The following is a 22404-nucleotide window of genomic DNA, read 5'->3' on the forward strand; positions in this document are numbered from 1 at the left end:
CCCGAGATGCCGGAACCACACCCCGAACAGACTGAAACCACCTGCCAGACCCGCCTGAACCACCTGCCGAGCACACTGGAACCACCTGCTCGACTCGCCGGAACCACCTACCTGACACGCAAAAACCACCGGCCGGGTATGCCAGAACCACTTGGTGGTCACTCCGGAATCATCTGCCAGACATGCCAGAAGCAGCTCTCAGACACACCAGAACAACCTGCCGGAGACGCCAGAAGCACCTGCTGAGCATGCCTGAGCCACGTGCTCGACTCGCAAGAAACACCTGCCACACACGCCAAAATCACCTGCCTGCTACACCAGAAGCACTTGGCAGACAAGCCGGAATCACGTGAAGGGCATGCCGTCACAATCTCTCAGACGTGCCAGAACCTCGTGCCGGACACCCCAGAACACCCTGCCGGACAGACCGGAACCACCTGCCGGACAGGCCGGAACCACAGGCGCGACTCGCCGGAACCACCCCCGGACATGCAAAAACACCTGCCGGCTACGCCAGAAACACTTGGCGAACACACCGGAATCACCTGCCGGGCATGTCGGAAGCACCTCTCTGACATGTCAGAACCACGTGCCAAGGACACCGGAAGCACCTGCCGAGCACGCCGGAACCACCTGCTCGACTCGCCAGAACCACCTGCCGCACACGCCAAAATCACCTGCCAGGTATGCCAGAACCACTTTGTGGACACTCCGAAATCATCTGCCGGACATGCCAGAACCAGCTCTCAGACACACCAGAACCACATGCCGGACACGCCGGAAGCACCTGCTGAGCATGCCTGAGCCACCTGCTCGACTCGCAAGAAACACCTGCCGGACACGCCAAAATCACCTGCCGAGTACGCCAGAACCACTTGCCGGACACTCCGGAATCACAGGTCGGGCATGCCGGAACCACCTCTCAGACTTGCCAGAACCATGTTCCGGACACGCCGGTACCACCTGCCGAGTATGCCGGAACCACCTGATCCACTCCCGAGGACCACCTGCTGGACACGCCAAAATCACCTGCTGGCTACGCCAGAACCACTCGGCAGACACTCCGGAATAACCTGCCGGGCATGCCGGAACCACCTCTTAGACATGCCAGAAGGACGTGTCGGACACGCCAGAAACACCTACCGGACAGACCGGAACCACCTGCCAGACATCCCGGAACCACTTGCCGAGCACGCCGGAGCCGCCTGCTCGATAGGCCTGAACCACCTGCCAGACAGGCCAAAATCAACAGCTGGCTATGCTAGAACCACCAGGCGGACAGTCCAAAATCACCTGCCTGGCATGCAGGAACCACCTCTCAGACGTAACAGAACCACGTTCCGGACACGCTGGAACCACATCCTGGACAGACTGGAACCACTTGCCGAGCTCACTGGAACCACCTGCTCGAATGGCAGGACAATCGTGCCGGACACGCCAAAAGGAACTGCCGGCTACACCAGAACCACTTAACCGACACTCCAGAATCACCTGCCTGGCATGCCAGAACCACCTCTCAGACGTGCCAGAAGCACGTGCCGGACATGCCGGAACGACCTACGGGACAGACCGGAACCACCTGCCTGACATGCCGGAACCACCTGCCGAGCACGCCAGAGCCACCTGCTCCCCTTGCCGGAACCACCTGCCAGACAGGCCAAAATCAACAGCTGGCTGTGCGAGAACCACTTGGGGGACAGTCCGGAATCACCTGCCAGCCATGGCGGAACCACCTCTCAGACGTACCAGAACCACGTGCCGGACAATCCGGAAACACGTACTGGACAGACTGGAACCACCTGACGGCCACGCCTGAACCACCTGCCGAGCACGACGGAACCACCTGCCGGACACGCCAAAATCACCTGTGGGCTACTCCACAACCACTTGGAGGACTCTCCGGGATGACCTGCCGGGCATGCTGTAAACACCTCTCAGACGCGCCAGAACCATGTGGCAGAGAGTCCGGAATCACCTGTTGGGCATGTGGAACCACCTCTGAGACGTACCAGAACCACCTGCCGGACACGCCAAAATCACCTGCCGGCTACGCCAGAACCACTTGGCGGACACTCCGGAATCACCTGCCGGGCATGCCACCACAACCTCTCAGAAGTGCCAGAAGCACGTGCCGGACAGGCCGGAACCATCTCCCGGACAGACTGGAACCACAGGAAACACTCGCCGGAACCACCTGCTTGACTCACCGGTCCCACCTGCAGGACACACCAAAATCACCTGCCCGCTACACCAGAACCACTTGGGGCACAAGCCGGAATCACGTGAATGGCATGCCGGCACAACCTCACAGACGTGCCAGAACCTCCTGCCGGACACCTCAGAACCACCTGCCAGACAGACTGCAACCACGTGCCGGACACGCGGGAACCACCGGCTCGACCCGCCGGAACCACTGCCAGACATGGAAAATCACCTGCCGGCTACACCAGAACCACTTGGCAAACACTCCGGAATCACCTGCCGGGCATGCCGGAACCACCTCTCAGACATGCCAGAACCACGTGCCAATGACACCAGAAGCACCTGCCGAGCATGCCGGAACCACCTGCTCGACTCGCCAGAACCACCTGCCAGTCATGCAAAAATCACCTCCCGGCTTCGCCACAACCAGTTGGTGAACACTTCCCCATCACCTGCCGGGCTTGCTGGAACCACCTGCCTGACAGTCCAAAATCATATGCCGGCTATGCCAAAACCACTTGGCGGACACTCCAGAATCACCTGGAGGGCATGCCGTACCACGTCATGGACAGACTGCAAACACCTGACGGACACGCCAGAACCAACTTCTCGACTCGCCAGAACGACCTGCCGGACACGCCAAAATCACCTGCCGGCTACGCCACAACCAGTTGGTGAACACTTCGGAATCACCTGCCGCGCTTGCCGGAACCACCTGCCGGTCACGCCAAAATCACGTGCCGGCTACGCCAGAAGCACTCGGCAGAGACTCCGGAACCACCTCCAGGACAGACCAGAATCACCTGCCGGACACGCCGGAACCACCTGCTCGACTCGCCAGAGCCACCTGCCGGACACGCCAAAATCACCTGCCGGCTACGCCAGAACCACTCGGCAGAGACTCCGGAACCACCTCCAGGACAGACTGGAATCACCTGCCGGACACGCCGGGACCACCTGCTTGACTCGCCAGAACCACCTGCCGGACACGCCAAAATCACCAGCCGGCTACTCCACAACAACTTGTCGGACACTCCAGAATCACCTACCGGTCATGTTGGAACCACCTCTCAGAGGTGCCACAACAACATGCTGGAGACTGCAGAAGCACCTGCTGAGAAGGCCGGAAGTTCCTGATCCACTCCACAGAACCACTTGCTGGACACGCCAAAATCACCTGCCGGCTACGCCACAACCAGTTGGTGAACACTTCGGAATCAACTGCCGGGCTTGCTGGAAGCACCTGCCGGTCACGCCAATATCACCTGCCAGCTACGCCAGAACCGCTTGGCGGACACTCCGGAAACACCTGTCGCGCCTGCCAGAACCACATCTCAGACGTGCCAGAACCATGTGCCCGAGATGCCGGAACCACACCCCGAACAGACTGAAACCACCTGCCAGACCCGCCTGAACCACCTGCCGAGCACGACGGAACCACCTGCCGGACACTCCAAAATCACCTGCGGGCTACTCCACAACCACTTGGAGGACTCTCCGGGATGACCTGCCATGCATGCTGGAACCACCTCTCAGACGCGCCAGAAGCATGTGGCAGAGAGTCCAGAATCACCTGTTGGGCATGTGGAACCACCTCTGAGACGTACCAGAACCACCTGCCGGACACGCCAAAATCACCTGCCGGCTACGCCAGAACCACTTGGCGGACACTCCGGAATCACCTGCCGGGCATGCCAGCACAACCTCTCAGAAGTGCCAGAAGCACGTGCCGGACAGGCCGGAACCATATCCCGGACAGACTGGAACCACAAGAAACACTCGCCGGAACCACCTGCTTGACTCACCGGTACCACCTGCAGGACACACCAAAATCACCTGCCCGCTACACCAGAACCACTTCGGGGACAAGCCGGAATCACGTGAAGGGCATGCCGGCACAACCTCACAGACGTGCCAGAACCTCCTGCCGGACACCTCAGAACCACCTGCCAGACAGACTGCAACCACCTGCCGGACACGCGGGAACCACCGGCTCGACCCGCTGGAACCACTGCCAGATATGCAAAATCACCTGCCGGCTACACCAGAAACACTTGGCAAACACTCCGGAATCACCTGCCGGGCATGCCGGAACCACCACTCAGACATGCCAGAACCACGTGCCAATGACACCAGAAGCACCTGCCGAGCATGCCGGAACCACCTGCTCGACTCGCCAGAACCACCTGCTGCACACGCCAAAATCACCTGCCAGGTATGCCAGAACCACTTTGTGGACACTCCGAAATCATCTGCCGGACATGCCAGAACCAGCTCTCAGACACACCAGAACCACATGCCGGACACGCCGGAAGCACCTGCTGAGCATGCCTGAGCCACCTGCTCGACTCGCAAGAAACACCTGCCGGACACGCCAAAATCACCTGCCGAGTACGCCAGAACCACTTGCCGGACACTCCGGAATCACAGGTCGGGCATGCCGGAACCACCTCTCACACTTGCCAGAACCATGTTCCGGACCCGCCGGTACAACCTGCCGAGTATGCCGGAACCAAATGATCCACTCCCGAGGACCACCTGCTGGACACGCCAAAATCACCTGCTGGCTACGCCAGAACCACTCGGCAGACACTCCGGAATAACCTACCGGGCATGCCGGAACCACCTCTTAGACATGCCAGAAGGACGTGTCGGACACGCCAGAGACACCTACCGGACAGACCGGAACCACCTGCCAGACATCCCGGAACCACTTGCCGAGCACGCCGGAGACGCCTGCTCGATAGGCCGGAACCACCTGCCAGACAGGCCAAAATCAACAGCTGCCTATGCTAGAACCACCTGGCGGACAGTGCAAAATCACCTGTCTGGCATGCAGGAACCACCTCTCAGATGTAACGGAACCACGAGCCGCACACGCTGGAACCACGTCCTGGACAGACTGGAACCACCTGCCGAGCACTCCGGAACCACCTGCTCGACTCGCACGACCCACGTGCTGGACACGCCAAAATGAACTTTCGGCTACACCAGAACCACTTACCCGACACTCCAGAATCACCTGCCTGGCATGCCAGAACCACCTCTCACACGTTCCAGAAGCACGTGCCGGACATGCCGGAACGACCTATCGGACAGAACGGAACCACCTGCCAGACACGTCGGAACCACCTGCTGAACACGCCACAGCCACCTGCTCGACTCGCCGGATACACCGGCTGGACAGGCCAATATGAACTGCTGGCTATGCCAGAACCACGTGGCGGACAGTCCGGAATCACCGGCCAGACATGGCGGAACCACCTCTCAGACGTACAAGAACCACGTGCCGGACAAGCTGGAAACACTTACTGGACAGACTGGAACCACCTGCCGGCCACGCCTGAACCACCTGCCGAGCACGATGGAACCACATGCCGGACACGCCAAAATCACCTGCGGGGTACACCAGAACCACTTGGAGAACTCTCCGGGATGACCTGCCGGGCATGCTGGAACCACCTCTCAGACGTACCAGAAGCACGTGGCGGACACCCCAGCACCACCTGCCGGACAGACCGCAACCACCTGCCGGACAGGCCGGAACCACCGGCTCGACCCGCCAGAACCACCGCCGGACATGCAAAATCACCTGCCGGCTACGCCAGAACCACTTGGCGAACACTCCGGAATCAACTGCCGGGCATGCCGGAACCACCTCTCAGACATGCCAGAACCATGTGCCAATGACCCCGGAAGCACCTGCCGAGCACGCCGGAACCACCTGCTCGACTTTCCAGAACCACCTGCCGGACACGCCAAAATCACCTGCCGGCTACGCCACAACCACTCGGCAGGAACTCCGGTATCAGCTGCCGGGCATGCCGGAACCACCTCTCAGAGGTGCCAGAACCACATGCCGGAGAGACTGGAAGCAACTGCCGAAATCGCCAGAAACACCTGCTGGACCTGCGGGAACCACCTGCCTGACAGTCCAAAATCATATGCCGGCTATGCCAAAACCACTTGGTGGACACTCCAGAATCACCTGGAGGGCATGCCGGAACCACATCATGGACAGACTGCAAACACCTGACGGACACGCCAGAACCAACTTCTCGACTCGCCAGAACCACCTGCCGGACACGCCAAAATCACCTGCCGGCTACGCCACAACCAGTTGGTGAACACTTCGGAGTCACCTGCCGCGCTTGCCGGAACCACCTGCCGGTCACGCCAAAATCACCTGCCGGCTACGCCAGAACCACTCGGCAGAGACTCCGGAACCATCTATAGGACAGACCGGAATCACCTGTCGGACAGGCCGGAACCACCTGCTCGACTCGCCAGAACCACCTGCCGGACACGCCAAAATCACCTGCCGGCTACGTCAGAACCACTCGGCAGAGACTCCGGAACCACCTCCAGGACAGACCGGAATCACCTGCCGGACACGCCGGGACCCCCTGCTTGACTCGCCAGAACCACCTGCCGGACACGCCAAAATCACCAGCCGGCTACTCCACAACAACTTGTCGGACACTCCAGAATCACCTGCCGGGCATGTTGGAACCACCTCTCAGAGGTGCCACAACAACATGCGGGAGGCTTTGGAAGCACCTGCTGAGAATGCCGGAAGTTCCTGATCCACTCCACAGAACCACCTGCTGGACACGCCAAAATCACCTGCCGGCTACGCCACAACCAGTTGGTGAACACTTCGGAATCAACTGCCCTGCTTGCTGGAAGCACCTGCCGGTCACGCCAATATCACCTGCCAGCTACGCCAGAACCGCTTGGCGGACACTCCGGAAACACCTGTCGGGCCTGCCAGAACCACATCTCAGACGTGCCAGAACCATGTGCCCGAGATGCCGGAACCACACCCCGAACAGACTGAAACCACCTGCCAGACCCGCCTGAACCACCTGCCGAGCACGACGGAACCACCTGCCGGACACTCCAAAATCACCTGCGGGCTACTCCACAACCACTTGGAGGACTCTCCGGGATGACCTGCCATGCATGCTGGAACCACCTCTCAGACGCGCCAGAAGCATGTGGCAGAGAGTCCAGAATCACCTGTTGGGCATGTGGAACCACCTCTGAGACGTACCAGAACCACCTGCCGGACACGCCAAAATCACCTGCCGGCTACGCCAGAACCACTTGGCGGACACTCCGGAATCACCTGCCGGGCATGCCAGCACAACCTCTCAGAAGTGCCAGAAGCACGTGCCGGACAGGCCGGAACCATATCCCGGACAGACTGGAACCACAAGAAACACTCGCCGGAACCACCTGCTTGACTCACCGGTACCACCTGCAGGACACACCAAAATCACCTGCCCGCTACACCAGAACCACTTGGGGGACAAGCCGGAATCACCTGCCGGGCATGTTGGAACCACCTCTCAGAGGTGCCACAACAACATGCTGGAGACTGCGGAAGCACCTGCTGAGAAGGCCGGAAGTTCCTGATCCACTCCACAGAACCACCTGCTGGACACGCCAAAATCACCTGCCGGCTACGCCACAACCAGTTGGTGAACACTTCGGAATCACCTGCCGGGCTTGCTGGAAGCACCTGCCGGTCACGCCAATATCACCTGCCAGCTACGCCAGAACCGCATGGCGGACACTCCGGAAACTCCTGTCGGGCCTGCCAGAACCACATCTCAGACGTGCCAGAACCATGTGCCCGAGATGCCGGAACCACACCCCGCACAGACTGAAACCACCTGCCAGACCCGCCTGAACCACCTGCCGAGCACACTGGAACCACCTGCTCGACTCGCCGGAACCACCTACCTGACACGCAAAAACCACCGGCCGGGTATGCCAGAACCACTTGGTGGTCACTCCGGAATCATCTGCCAGACATGCCAGAAGCAGCTCTCAGACACACCAGAACAACCTGCCGGAGACGCCAGAAGCACCTGCTGAGCATGCCTGAGCCACCTGCTCGACTCGCAAGAAACACCTGCCAGACACGCCAAAATCACCTGCCTGCTACACCAGAAGCACTTGGCAGACAAGCCGGAATCACGTGAAGGGCATGCCGTCACAATCTCTCAGACGTGCCAGAACCTCGTGCCGGACACCCCAGAACACCCTGCCGGACAGACCGGAACCACCTGCCGGACACGCCGGAACCACCGGCGCGACTCGCCGGAACCACCCCCGGACATGCAAAAACACCTGCCGGCTACGCCAGAAACACTTGGCGAACACACCGGAATCACCTGCCGGGCATGTCGGAAGCACCTCTCAGACATGTCAGAACCACGTGCCAAGGACACCGGAAGCACCTGCCGAGCACGCCGGAACCACCTGCTCGACTCGCCAGAACCACCTGCCGCACACGCCAAAATCACCTGCCAGGTATGCCAGAACCACTTTGTGGACACTCCGAAATCATCTGCCGGACATGCCAGAACCAGCTCTCAGACACCCCAGAACCACATGCCGGACACGCCGGAAGCACCTGCTGAGCATGCCTGAGCCACCTGCTCGACTCGCAAGAAACAACTGCCGGACACGCCAAAATCACCTGCCGAGTACGCCAGAACCACTTGGCGGACACTCCGGAATCACAGGTCGGGCATGCCGGAACCACCTCTCAGACTTGCCAGAACCATGTTCCGGACACGCTGGTACCACCTGCCGAGTATGCCGGAACCACCTGATCCACTCCCGAGGACCACCTGCTGGACACGCCAGAATCACCTGCTGGCTACGCCAGAACCACTCGGCAGACACTCCGGAATAACCTGCCGGGCATGCCGGAACCACCTCTTAGACATGCCAGAAGGACGTGTCGGACACGCCGGAAACACCTACCGGACAGACCGGAACCACCTGCCAGACATCCCGGAACCACCTGCCGAGCACGCCGGAGCCGCCTGCTCGATAGGCTGGAACCACCTGCCAGACAGGCCATAATCAACAGCTGGCTATGCGAGAACCATCTGGCGGACAGTCCGGAATCACCTGCCGGGCATGCAGGAACCACCTTTCCGATGTAACGGAACCACGAGCCGGACACGCTGGAACCACGTCCTGGGCAGTCTGGAACCACCTACCGAGCACTCTGGAACCACCTGCTCGACTCGCACGACCCACGTGCTGGACACGCCAAAATGAACTTTTGGCTACACCAGAACCACTTACCCGACACTCCAGAATCACCTGCCTGGCATGCCAGAACCACCTCTCACACGTTCCAGAAGCACGTGCCGGACATGCCGGAACGACCTATCGGACAGAACGGAACCACCTGCCAGACACGCCGGAACCACCTGCTGAACACGCCACAGCCATCTGCTCGACTCGCCGGATCCACCGGCCGGACAGGCCAATATCAACTGCTGGCTATGCCAGAACCACCTGGGGGACAGTCCGGAATCACCTGCCAGCCATGGCGGAACCACCTCTCAGACGTACAAGAACCACGTGCCGGACAAGCTGGAAACACTTACTGGACAGACTGGAGCCACCTGCCGGCCATGCCTGAACCACCTGCCGAGCACGACGGAACCACCTGCCGGACACGCCAAAATCACCTGCCGGCTACGCCACAACCACTCGGCAGGCACTCCGGTATCAGCTGCCTGGCATGCCGGAACCACCTCTCAGAGGTGCCAGAACCACATGCCGGAGAAACTGGAAGCAACTGCCGAGCTCGCCGGAAACACCTGCTGGACATGCCGGAACCACCTGCCTGACAGTCCAAAATCATATGCCGGCTATGCCAAAACCACTTGGTGGACACTCCAGAATCACCTGGAGGGCATGCCGGAACCACGTCATGGACAGACTGCAAACACCTGCCGGACACGCCAGAACCACCTTCTCGACTCGCCAGAACCACCTGCCGGACACGCCAAAATCACCTGCCGGCTACGCCACAAACAGTTGGTGAACACTTTGGAATCACCTGCCGCGCGTGCCGGAACCACCTGCCGGTCACGCCAAAATCACCTGCCGGCTACGCCAGAACCACTCAGCAGAGACTCCGGAACCACCTCCAGGACAGACCGGAATCACCTGCCGGACACGCCGGAACCATCTGCTCGACTAGCCAGAACCACCTGCCGGACGCGCCAAAATCACCTGCCGGCTACGCCAGAACCACTCTGCAGAGACTCCGGAAGCACCTCCAGGACAGACCGGAATCACCTGCCGGACACGCCGGAACCACCTGCTCGACTCGCCAGAACCACCTGCCGGACATGCCAAAATCACCAGCCGGCTACTCCACAACCACTTGTCGTACACTCCAGAATCACCTGCCGGGCATGTTGGAACCACCTCTCAGAGGTGCCACAACAACATGCTGGAGACTGCGGAAGCACCTGCTGAGAAGGCCGGAAGTTCCTGATCCACTCCACAGAACCACCTGCTGGACACGCCAAAATCAGCTGCCGGCTACGCCACAACCAGATGGTGAACACTTCGGAATCAACTGCCGGGCTTGCTGGAAGCACCTGCCGGTCACGCCAATATCACCTGCCAGCTACGCCAGAACCGCTTGGCGGACACTCCGGAAACACCTGTCGGGCCTGCCAGAACCACATCTCAGACGTGCCAGAACCATGTGCCCGAGATGCCGGAACCACACCCCGAACAGACTGAAACCACCTGCCAGACCCGCCTGAACCACCTGCCGAGCACACTGGAACCACCTGCTCGACTCGCCGGAACCACCTACCTGACACGCAAAAACCACCGGCCGGGTATGCCTGAACCACTTGGTGGTCACTCCGGAATCATCTGCCAGACACGCCAGAAGCAGCTCTCAGACACACCAGAACAACCTGCCGGAGACGCCAGAAGCACCTGCTGAGCATGCCTGAGCCACGTGCTCGACTCGCAAGAAACACCTGCCACACACGCCAAAATCACCTGCCTGCTACACCAGAAGCACTTGGCAGACAAGCCGGAATCACGTGAAGGGCATGCCGTCACAATCTCTCAGACGTGCCAGAACCTCGTGCCGGACACCCCAGAACACCCTGCCGGACAGACCGGAACCACCTGCCGGACACGCCGGAACCACCGGCGCGACTCGCCAGAACCACCCCCGGACATGCAAAAACACCTGCCGGCTACGCCAGAACCACTTGGCGAACACTCCGGAATCACAGGTCGGGCATGCCGGAACCACCTCTCAGACTTGCCAGAAGCATGTTCTGGACACGCCGGTACCACCTGCCGAGTATGCCGGAACCACCTGATCCACTCCCGAGGACCACCTGCTGGACACGCCAGAATCACCTGCTGGCTACGCCAGAACCACTCGGCAGACACTCCGGAATAACCTACCGGGCATGCCGGAACCACCTCTTAGACATGCCAGAAGGACGTGTCGGACACGCCGGAAACACCTACCGGACAGTCCGGAACCACCTGCCAGACATCCCGGAACCACCTGCCGAGCACGCCGGAGCCGCCAGCTCGATAGGCTGGAACCACCTGCCAGACAGGCCAAAATCAACAGCTGGCTATGCGAGAACCATCTGGCGGACAGTCCGGAATCACCTGCCTGGCATGCAGGAACCACCTCTCAGATGTAACGGAACCATGAGCCGGACACGCTGGAACCACGTCCTGGGCAGTCTGGAACCACCTGCCGAGCACTCTGGAACCACCTGCTCGACTCGCACGACCCACGTGATGGACACGCCAAAATGAACTTTCGGCTACACCAGAACCACTTACCCGACACTCCAGAATCACCTGCCTGGCATGCCAGAACCACCTCTCACACGTTCCAGAAGCACGTGCCGGACATGCCGGAACGACCTATCGGACAGAACGGAACCACCTGCCAGACACGCCGGAACCACCTGCTGAACACACCACAGCCACCTGCTCGACTCGCCGGATCCACCGGCCGGACAGGCCAATATCAACTGCTGGCTATGCCAGAACCACCTGGGGGACAGTCCGGAATCACCTGCCAGCCATGGCGGAACCACCTCTCAGACGTACAAGAACCACGTGCCGGACAAGCTGGAAACACTTACTGGACAGACTAGAACCACCTGCCGGCCACGCCTGAACCACGTGCTGAGCACGATGGAACCACCTGCCGGACACGCCAAAATCACCTGCGGGGTACACCAGAACCACTTGGAGAACTCTCCGGGATGACCTGCCGGGCATGCTGGAACCACCTCTCAGATGTACCAGAAGCACGTGGCGGACACCCCAGCACCACCTGCCGGACAGACCGCAACCACCTGCCGGACAGGCCGGAACCACCGGCTCGACCCGCCGGAACCACCGCCAGACATGCAAAATCACCTGCCGGCTACGCCAGAACCACTTGGCGAACACTCCGGAATCACCTGTCGGGCATGTCGGAAGCACCTCTCAGACATGTCAGAACCACGTGCCAAGGACACCGGAAGCACCTGCCGAGCACGCCGGAACCACCTGCTCGACTCGCCAGAACCACCTGCCGCACACGCCAAAATCACCTGCCAGGTATGCCAGAACCACTTTGTGGACACTCCGAAATCATCTGCCGGACATGCCAGAACCAGCTCTCAGACACACGAGAACCACATGCCGGACACGCCGGAAGCAACTGCTGAGCATGCCTGAGCCACCTGCTCGACTCGCAAGAAACACCTGCCAGACACGCCAAAATCACCTGCCGAGTACGCCAGAACCACTTGGCGGACACTCCGGAATCACAGGTCGGGCATGCCGGAACCACCTCTCAGACTTGCCAGAACCATGTTCCGGACACGCCGGTACCACCTGCCGAGTATGCCGGAACCACCTGATCCACTCCCGAGGACCACCTGCTGGACACGCCAGAATCACCTGCTGGCTATGCCAGAACCACTCGGCAGACACTCCGGAATAACCTGCCGGGCATGCCGGAACCACCTCTTAGACATGCCAGAAGGACGTGTCGGACACGCCGGAAACACCTACCGGACAGACCGGAACCACCTGCCAGACATCCTGGAACCACCTGCCGAGCACGCCAGAGCCGCCTGCTCGATAGGCCGGAACCACCTGCCAGACAGGCCAAAATCAACACCTGGCTATGCGAGAACCATCTGGCGGACAGTCCGGAATCACCTGCCGGGCATGCAGGAACCACCTCTCAGATGTAACGGAACCACGAGCCGGATACGCTGGAACCACGTCTTGGGCAGTCTGGAACCACCTGCCGAGCACTCTGGAACCACCTGCTCGACTCGCACGACCCACGTGCTGGACACGCCAAAATGAACTTTTGGCTACACCAGAAACACTTACCCGACACTCCAGAATCACCTGCCTGGCATGCCAGAACCACCTCTCACACGTTCCAGAAGCACGTGCCGGACATGCCGGAACGACCTATCGGACAGAACGGAACCACCTGCCAGACACGCCGGAACCACCTGCTGAACACGCCACAGCCACCTGCTTGACTCGCCGGATCCACCGGCCGGACAGGCCAATGTCAACTGCTGGCTATGCCAGAACCACCTGGGGGACAGTCCGGAATCACCTGCCAGCCATGGCGGAACCACCTCTCAGACGTACAAGAACCACGTGCCGGACAAGCTGGAAACACTTACTTGACAGACTGGAGCCACCTGCCGGCCATGCCTGAACCACCTGCCGAGCACGACGGAACCACCTGCCGGACACGCCAAAATCACCTGCGGGGTACACCAGAACCACTTGGAGAACTCTCCGGGATGACCTGCCGGGCATGCCGGAACCACCTCTCAGACGTACCAGAAGCACGTGGCGGACACCCCAGCACCACCTGCCGGACAGACCGCAACCACCTGCCGGACAGGCCGGAACCACCGGCTCGACCCGCCGGAACCACCGTCGGACATGCAAAATCACCTGCCGGCTACGCCAGAACCACTTGGCGAACACTCCGGAATCATCTGCCGGGCATGCCGGAACCACCTCTCAGACATGCCAGAACCACGTGCCAATGACCCCGGAAGCACCTGCCGAGCACGCCAGAACCACCTGCTCGACTCGCCAGAACCACCTGCCGGACACGGCAAAATCACCTGCCGGCTACGCCACAACCACTTGGCAGGCACTCCGGTATCAGCTGCCTGGCATGCCGGAACCACCTCTCAGAGGTGCCAGAACCACATGCCGGAGAGACTGGAAGCAACTGCCGAGCTCGCCGGAAACACCTGCTGGACATGCCGGAACCACCTGCCTGACAGTCCAAAATCATATGCCGGCTATGCCAAAACCACTTGGTGGACACTCCAGAATCACCTGGAGGGCATGCCGGAACCACGTCATGGACAGACTGCAAACACCTGCCGGACACGCCAGAACCACCTTCTCGACTCGCCAGAACCACCTGCCGGACACGCCAAAATCACCTGCCGGCTACGCCACAAACAGTTGGTGAACACTTTGGAATCACCTGCCGCGCGTGCCGGAACCACCTGCCGGTCACGCCAAAATCACCTGCCGGCTACGCCAGAACCACTCAGCAGAGACTCCGGAACCACCTCCAGGACAGACCGGAATCACCTGCCAGACACGCCGGAACCATCTGCTCGACTAGCCAGAACCACCTGCCGGACGCGCCAAAATCACCTGCCGGCTACGCCAGAACCACTCTGCAGAGACTCCGGAAGCACCTCCAGGACAGACCGGAATCACCTGCCGGACACGCCGGAACCACCTGCTCGACTCGCCAGAACCACCTGCCGGACATGCCAAAATCACCAGCCGGCTACTCCACAACCACTTGTCGTACACTCCAGAATCACCTGCCGGGCATGTTGGAACCACCTCTCAGAGGTGCCACAACAACATGCTGGAGACTGCGGAAGCACCTGCTGAGAAGGCCGGAAGTTCCTGATCCACTCCACAGAACCACCTGCTGGACACGCCAAAATCAGCTGCCGGCTACGCCACAACCAGATGGTGAATACTTCGGAATCAACTGCCGGGCTTGCTGGAAGCACCTGCCGGTCACGCCAATATCACCTGCCAGCTACGCCAGAACCGCTTGGCGGACACTCCGGAAACACCTGTCGGGCCTGCCAGAACCACATCTCAGACGTGCCAGAACCATGTGCCCGAGATGCCGGAACCACACCCCGAACAGACTGAAACCACCTGCCAGACCCGCCTGAACCACCTGCCGAGCACACTGGAACCACCTGCTCGACTCGCCGGAACCACCTACCTGACACGCAAAAACCACCGGCCGGGTATGCCTGAACCACTTGGGGGTCACTCCGGAATCATCTGCCAGACACGCCAGAAGCAGCTCTCAGACACACCAGAACAACCTGCTGGAGACGCCAGAAGCACCTGCTGAGCACGCCTGAGCCACGTGCTCGACTCGCAAGAAACACCTGCCACACACGCCAAAATCACCTGCCTGCTACACCAGAAGCACTTGGCAGACAAGCCGGAATCACGTGAAGGGCATGCCGTCACAATCTCTCAGACGTGCCAGAACCTCGTGCCGGACACCCCAGAACACCCTGCCGGACAGACCGGAACCACCTGCCGGACACGCCGGAACCACCGGCGCGACTCGCCAGAACCACCCCCGGACATGCAAAAACACCTGCCGGCTACGCCAGAACCACTTGGCGAACACTCCGGAATCACAGGTCGGGCATGCCGGAACCACCTCTCAGACTTGCCAGAACCATGTTCTGGACACGCCGGTACCACCTGCCGAGTATGCCGGAACCACCTGATCCACTCCCGAGGACCACCTGCTGGACACGCCAGAATCACCTGCTGGCTACGCCAGAACCACTCGGCAGACACTCCGGAATAACCTGCCGGGCATGCCGGAACCACCTCTTAGACATGCCAGAAGGACGTGTCGGACACGCCGGAAACACCTACCGGACAGTCCGGAACCACCTGCCAGACATCCCGGAACCACCTGCCGAGCACGCCGGAGCCGCCAGCTCGATAGGCTGGAACCACCTGCCAGACAGGCCAAAATCAACAGCTGGCTATGCGAGAACCATCTGGCGGACTGTCCGGAATCACCTGCCGGGCATGCAGGAACCACCTCTCAGATGTAACGGAACCATGAGCCGGACACGCTGGAACCACGTCCTGGGCAGTCTGGAACCACCTACCGAGCACTCTGGAACCACCTGCTCGACTCGCACGACCCACGTGATGGACACGCCAAAATGAACTTTCGGCTACACCAGAACCACTTACCCGACACTCCAGAATCACCTGCCTGGCATGCCAGAACCACCTCTCACACGTTCCAGAAGCACGTGCCGGACATGCCGGAACGACCTATCGGACAGAACGGAACCACCTGCCAGACACGCCGGAACCACCTGCTGAACACGCCACAGCCACCTGCTCGACTCGCCGGATCCACCGGCCGGACAGGCCAATATCAACTGCTGGCTATGCCAGAACCACCTGGGGGACAGTCCGGAATCACCTGCCAGCCATGGCGGAACCACCTCTCAGACGTACAAGAACCACGTGCCGGACAAGCTGGAAACACTTACTGGACAGACTAGAACCACCTGCCGGCCACGCCTGAAACACGTGCTGAGCACGATGGAACCACCTGCCGGACACGCCAAAATCACCTGCGGGCTACACCAGAACCACTTGGAGAACTCTCCGGGATGACCTGCCGGGCATGCTGGAACCACCTCTGAGACGTACCAGAAGCACGTTGCGGACACCCCAGCACCACCTGCCGGACAGACCGCAACCACCTGCCGGACACGCCGGAACCACCGGCTCGACCCGCCGGAACCGCCGCCGGACATGCGAAATCACCTGCCGGCTACGCCAGAACCACTTGGCGAACACTCCGCAATCATCTGCCGGGCATGCCGGAACCACCTCTCAGACATGCCAGAACCACGTGCCAATGACCCCGGAAGCACCTGCCGAGCACGCCGGAACCACCTGCTCGACTCGCCAGAACCACCTGCCGGACACGCCAAAATCACCTGCCGGCTACGCCACAACCACTCGGCACGCACTCCGGTATCAGCTGCCGGGCATGCCGGACCCACCTCTCAGAGGTGCCAGAACCACATGCCGGAGAGACTGGAAGCAACTGTCGAGCTCGCCGGAAACACCTGCTGGTCATGCCGGAACCACCTGCCTGACAGTCCAAAATCATATGCCGGCTATGCCAAAACCACTTGGTGGACACTCCAGAATCACCTGGAGGGCATGCCGGAACCACGTCATGGACAGACTGCAAAGACCTGCCGGACACGGCAGAACCACCTTCTCGACTCGCCATAACCACCTGCCGAACACGCCAAAATCACCTGCCGTCTATGCCACAACCAGTTGGTGAACACTTCGGAATCACCTGCCGCGCTTGCCGGAACCACCTGCCGGTCACGCCAAAATCACCTGCCGGCTACGCCAGAACCACTCGGCAGAGACTCCGGAACCACCTCCAGGACAGACCGGAATCACCTGCCAGACACGCCGGAACCATCTGCTCGACTAGCCAGAACCACCTGCCGGACACACAAAAATCACCTGCTGGCTACGCCAGAACCACTCGGCAGATACTCCGGAATAAGCTGCCGGGCATGCCGGAACCACCTCTTAGACATGCCAGAAGGACGTGTCGGACACGCCGGAAACACCTACCGGACAGACCGGAACCACCTGCCAGACATCCCGGAACCACTTGCCGAGCACGCCGGAGCCGCCTGCTCGATAGGCCTTAACCACCTGCCAGACAGGCTAAAATCCACAGCTGGCTATGCTAGAACCACCTGGCGGACAGTCCAAAATCACCTGCCTGGCATGCAGGAACCACCTCTCAGACGTAACAGAACCACGTTCCGGACACGCTGGAACCACATCCTGGACAGACTGGAACCACCTGCCGAGCTCGCCTGAACCACCTGCTCGACTGGCAGGACAATAGTGTAGGACACGCCAAAAGCAACTGCCGGCTACACCAGAACCACTTAACCGACACTCCAGAATCACCTGCCTGGCATGCCAGAACCACCTCTCAGACGTGGCAGAATCACGTGCCGGACATGCCGGGACGACCTACGGGACAGACCGGAACCACCTGCCTGACATGCCGGAACCACCTGCCGAGCACGCCAGAGCCACCTGCTCCCCTTGCCGGAACCACCTGCCAGACAGGCCAAAATCAACAGCTGGCTGTGCGAGAACCACCTGGGGGACAGTCCGGAATCACCTGCCAGCCATGGCGGAACCACCTCTCAGACGTACCAGAATCACGTGCCGGACAATCTGGAAACACGTACTGGACAGACTGCAACCACCTGCCGGCCAAGCCTGAACCACCTGCCGAGCACAACGGAACCACCTGCCAGACACGCCAAAATCACCTGCCGGCTACGCCACAACCACTTGGAGAAGTCTCCGGGATGACCTGCCGGGCATGCTGGAACCACCTCTCAGACGTACCAGAAGCACGTGGCGGACACCCCAGCACCACCTGCCGGACAGACCGCAACCACCTGCCGGACAGGCCGGAACCACCGGCTCGACCCGCCGGAACCACCGCCGGACATGCAAAATCACCTGCCGGCTACGCCAGAAACACTTGGCGAACACTCCGGAATCACATGCCGGGCATGCCGGAACCACCTCTCAGACATGCCAGAACCACGTGCCAATGACCCCGGAAGCACCTGCCGAGCACGCCGGAACCACCTGCTCGACTCGCCAGAACCACCTGCCGGACACGCCAAAATCACCTGCCGGCTACGCCACAACCACTCGGCAGGCACTCCGGTATCAGCTGCCGGGCATGCCGGAACCACCTCTCAGAGGTGCCAGAACCACATGCCGGAGAGACTGGAAGCAACTGCCGAACTCGCCGGAAACACTGCTGGACATGCCGGAACCACCTGCCTGACAGTGCAAAATCATATGCCGGCTATGCCAAAACCACTTGGTGGACACTCCAGAATCACCTGGAGGGCATGCCGGAACCACGTCATGGACAGACTGCAAACACCTGCCGGACACCGCAGAACCACCTTCTCGACTCGCCAGAACCAGCTGCCGGACACGCCAAAATCACCTGCCGGCTACGCCACAACCAGTTGGTGAACACTTCGGAATCACCTGCCGCGCTTGCCGGAACCACCTGCCGTCAAGCCAAAATCACCTGCCGGCTACGCCAGAACCACTCGGCAGAGACTACGGAACCACCTCCAGGACAGACCGGAATCACCTGCCGGACACGCCGGGACCACCTGCTCGACTCGCCAGAACCACCTGCCGGACGTGCCAAAATCACCTGCCGGCTACGCCAGAACCACTCTGCAGAGACTCCGGAAGCACCTGCAGGACAGACCGGAATCACATGCCGGACACACCGGAACCACCTGCTCGACTCGCCAGAACCACCTGCCGGACATGCCAAAATCACCAGCCGGCTACTCCACAACCACTTGTCGGACACTCCAGAATCACCTGCCGGGCATGTTGGAACCACCTCTCAGAGGTGCCACAACAACATGCTGGAGACTGCGGAAGCACCTGCTGAGAAGGCCGGAAGTTCCTGATCCACTCCACAGAACCACCTGCTGGACACGCCAAAATCACCTGCCGGCTACGCCACAACCAGTTGGTGAACACTTCGGAATCAACTGCCGGGCTTGCTGGAAGCACCTGCCGGTCACGCCAATATCACCTGCCAGCTACGCCAGAACCGCTTGGCGGACACTCCGGAAACACCTGTCGGGCCTGCCAGAACCACATCTCAGACGTGCCAGAACCATGTGCCCGAGATGCCGGAACCACACCCCGAACAGACTGAAACCACCTGCCAGACCCGCCTGAACCACCTGCCGAGCACACTGGAACCACCTGCTCGACTCGCCGGAACCACCTACCTGACACGCAAAAACCACCGGCCGGGTATGCCAGAACCACTTGGTGGTCACTCCGGAATCATCTGCCAGACATGCCAGAAGCAGCTCTCACACACAACAGAACAACCTGCGGGAGACGCCAGAAGCACCTGCTGAGCATGCCTGAGCCACCTGCTCGACTCGCAAGAAACGCCTGCCAGACGTGCCAAAATCACCTGCCTGCTACACCAGAAGCACTTGGCAGACAAGCCGGAATCACGTGAAGGGCATGCCGTCACAATCTCTCAGACGTGCCAGAACCTCGTGCCGGACACCCCAGAACACCCTGCCGGACAGACCGGAACCACCTGCCGGACACGCCGGAACCACCGGCGCGACTCGCCGGAACCACCCCCGGACATGCAAAATCACCTGCCGGCTACGCCAGAAACACTTGGCGGACACACCGGAATCACCTGCCGGGCATGTCGGAAGCACCTCTCAGACATGTCAGAACCACGTGCCAAGGACACCGGAAGCACCTGCCGAGCACGCCGGAACCACCTGCTCGACTCGCCAGAACCACCTGCCGCACACGCCAAAATCACCTGCCAGGTATGCCAGAACCACTTTGTGGACACTCCGAAATCATCTGCCGGACATGCCAGAACCAGCTCTCAGACACCCCAGAACCACATGCCGGACACGCCGGAAGCACCTGCTTAGCATGCCTGAGCCACCTGCTCGACTCGCAAGAAACACCTGCCGGACACGCCAAAATCACCTGCCGAGTACGCCAGAAACACTTGGCGGACACTCCGGAATCACAGGTCGGGCATGCCGGAACCACCTCTCAGACTTGCCAGAACCATGTTCCGGACACGCCGGTACCACCTGCCGAGTATGCCGGAACCACCTGATCCACTCCCGAGGACCACCTGCTGGACGCGCCAGAATCACCTGCTGGCTACGCCAGAACCACTCAGCAGACACTCCGGAATAACCTGCCGGGCATGCCGGAACCACCTCTTAGACATGCCAGAAGGACGTGTCGGACACGCCGGAAACACCTACCGGACAGACCGGAACCACCTGCCAGACATCGCGGAACCACCTGCCGAGCACGCCGGAGCCGCCTGCTCGATAGGCTGGAACCACCTGCCAGACAGGCCATAATCAACAGCTGGCTATGCGAGAACCATCTGGCGGACAGTCCGGAATCACCTGCCGGGCATGCAGGAACCACCTTTCCGATGTAACGGAACCACGAGCCGGACACGCTGGAACCACGTCCTGGGCAGTCTGGAACCACCTACCGAGCACTCTGGAACCACCTGCTCGACTCGCACGACCCACGTGCTGGACACGCCAAAATGAACTTTCGGCTACACCAGAACCACTTACCCGACACTCCAGAATCACCTGCCTGGCATGCCAGAACCACCTCTCACACGTTCCAGAAGCACGTGCCGGACATGCCGGAACGACCTATCGGACAGAACGGAACCACCTGCCAGACACGCCGGAACCACCTGCTGAACACGCCACAGCCACCTGCTCGACTCGCCGGATCCACCGGCCGGACTGGCCAATATCAACTGCTGGCTATGCCAGAACAACCTGGGGGACAGTCCGGAATCACCTGCCAGCCATGGCAGAACCACCTCTCAGACGTACAAGAACCACGTGCCGGACAAGCTGGAAACACTTACTGGACAGACTGGAGCCACCTGCCAGCCATGCCTGAACCACCTGCCGAGCACGACGGAACCACCTGCCGGACACGCCAAAATCACCTGCGGGGTACACCAGAACCACTTGGAGAACTCTCCGGGATGACGTGCCGGGCATGCCGGAACCACCTCTCAGACGTACCAGAAGCATGTGGCGGACACCCCAGCACCACCTGCCGGACAGACCGCAACCACCTGCCGGACAGGCCGGAACCACCGGCTCGACCCGCCGGAACCACCGCCGGACATGCAAAATCACCTGCCGGCTACGCCAGAACCACTTGGCGAACACTCCGGAATCATCTGCCGGACATGCCGGAACCACCTCTCAGACATGCCAGAACCACGTGCCAATGACCCCGGAAGCACCTGCCGAGCACGCCGGAACCACCTGCTCGACTCGCCAGAACCACCTGCCGGACACGCCAAAATCACCTGCCGGCTACGCCACAACCACTCGGCAGGCACTCTGGTATCAGCTGCCGGGCATTCCGGAACCACCTCTCAGAGGTGCCAGAACCACATGCCGGAGAGACTGGAAGCAACTGCCGAGCTCGCCGGAAACACCTGCTGGACATGCCGGAACCACCTGCCTGACAGTCCAAAATCATATGCCGGCTATGCCAAAACCACTTGGTGGACACTCCAGAATCACCTGGAGGGCATGCCGGAACCACGTCATGGACAGACTGCAAACA

The sequence above is a fragment of the Equus caballus genome, chromosome 27 (assembly GCF_041296265.1).
Source record: "Equus caballus isolate H_3958 breed thoroughbred chromosome 27, TB-T2T, whole genome shotgun sequence".
Lineage (NCBI taxonomy): Eukaryota > Metazoa > Chordata > Mammalia > Perissodactyla > Equidae > Equus > Equus caballus.